Source organism: Poecilia latipinna, unplaced genomic scaffold (assembly GCF_001443285.1).
Source record: "Poecilia latipinna isolate Pla-1442-1.1 unplaced genomic scaffold, P_latipinna-1.0 Scaffold1256, whole genome shotgun sequence".
Taxonomy (NCBI): Eukaryota; Metazoa; Chordata; class Actinopteri; order Cyprinodontiformes; family Poeciliidae; genus Poecilia; species Poecilia latipinna.
In genome coordinates this window covers 101,629-103,705 of record NW_015113872.1, presented here as the reverse complement: position 1 = coordinate 103,705, position 2,077 = coordinate 101,629, and positions in this window count along the sequence as shown.

The following is a 2,077-nucleotide window of genomic DNA, read 5'->3' as shown; positions in this document are numbered from 1 at the left end:
AAATGTTTGGAAACTACTGGTTTACGCTAAGGTCAGCACTGAATTTAGTAACTTTTTTGTTAGTCAACATGCTGCTGATAATCCACATCCTACTCAACATGCCTAAAGACCGACTGGGTTCAGTTACTTTTGTTTAGTTTGACTGCCGTTAATATTCTGTGTTTTTATTTTGGTAACGGTTGCTATGGTAACAGTAACAGTTCTGAGAAGGTGAAGCGCAACGAAGGAAAAGGTTAACAGCATCAAAGGCAGCTTAAAATTTAGCTTCAGTCATTAAGGGAACAACAAGGTAACGGCGATTGATCTACATTTAAAAATCTTAAAATGTTTGTGAAAATTCAGATTGTAACGAGCGGCTGTAGTTTTGTCTCGTTTAGTGGTTGATGAGATTTAAGGCGATAATAAATCATCATTTTGCCTCCGGCCTTCTGAACTGACTGGATGCTGCAGGAAGTCCAGCAAACATCGAGGTTCAGCTGCAGAAAGTTTCATAATCCAAAAGATTATTTTTGACAGGAAACAGCCGAACCGTCCTGGTTCTGATCTGAACAGAACCGGTGGTGCCTTAATGCATCCATTACGCCCGTGATTACAGGTTGAAGATTAATATTGTTCAATTAGGATTATTTTTGAGTAAGAAATTAAAAATGGATAAAATATGGTTCATAAATACGTAAAATTATTTGGCTTCTGTCTTTAAATTATTGAGGTAATTTTTTTCTCCATCTTCATGTCGTTATAAACCAACTTTAATTTCAGAATGAGAAGTTTTATTTTCTTAAAGTCTGAAAGTGAAAAAAAAAATCCTGATTCAGTTTTTAAGTCTCGAATTTAAACTGAAATCCTGGACAAAAAGTTGAAAATGTAATAAAAAAAGAGATAAACTTGAATATTTCAAATCATTTTTGTTCAACCAAGAAATTGTTCTTGTTTTCCTGTCACATTTAAAGGAAATTATTTATACTCTTCTAATTAATCAGTTTAGAAATATTAGACAAAACAAACTGTTCTGAGTAGCTGGAAGGCCTCCTTCCATCACCCTAATCTGCAGAGCAGATGAGGAAACCAACCTGTTTTATCAGCAGATTGGCCGTTGCCGTGGCGATAACTGAACCTGATCAGGAAGTCAGAGAGCCTCCACGGGTCTGGAGCTTTATTGTTTTAAACATTAACAGCAAAAAGCAGGAAGAGACAATGTGAGGATGAGGAGACAGAACATCCTGAAACAGCACCAACTCGGACCAGAACCGGACCAGGTTCTGTTGTCTTTATGATGATCCATCATCAATCCATTGGTTATCAGTAGATTATAGACTGGTTCCTCTTTCTGCAAAGCAACAGTAGCTGCGTTTCCACTGAACATAAAATTACGCAACTTGAAATTACAAAAATAAATTTGAACTTTAAATTTCAAATGTGTGTGTGAATACTTCTGCAAGACAATCGAAGTAAGGTGATCATTTAATCATTAGAAAGGCCTCTATGCTCAGACACGCTTTCAGCAGTAATCCTGTGTCCTGAGGATGTGGCGACAGTGGAAAGAAACACCTTTCAACAGGACACCTCCAGGAGAAACACAACCAGAAAGAACCCATCAATCAAAACGCAGAGGAAGGTTAAAGGAAAAAACAGGAACAACAAAACCAATCATACCGTAAATATACCAAACATCAACCAAAAACATGAGCAGCTTCTGACTGAGATGCAGTTAGATAAAGAAAATTATAACTAAATTAGAGCTGGCCACACCTGAGCTGATTATTCACACAAAGAAAGACAAATACTGTCAGATTTGAGTCTTTCATCAGAACTTTGGTCAGCAGTTTCCCCTCTGGCTCAGTTTCTGATAAACCATGAAGACACTGAGTGGTTTGCTGTCAGGATGTTTCTGCTGAGAGACGATGATGGTTCTTCTTTAAACAGACTGTTGGTGGTCTCAGAGGCTCAGTTTGAGCCCGTCATGTCCGTCAACATGGAGGAAACCATAAACTTTGAATAAAACTCTAAAATGTCTGTTTGATCTGCAAAGGATTTTATCATTGATAGAGATTTTTGGTATTATCATTTTGTTATTACT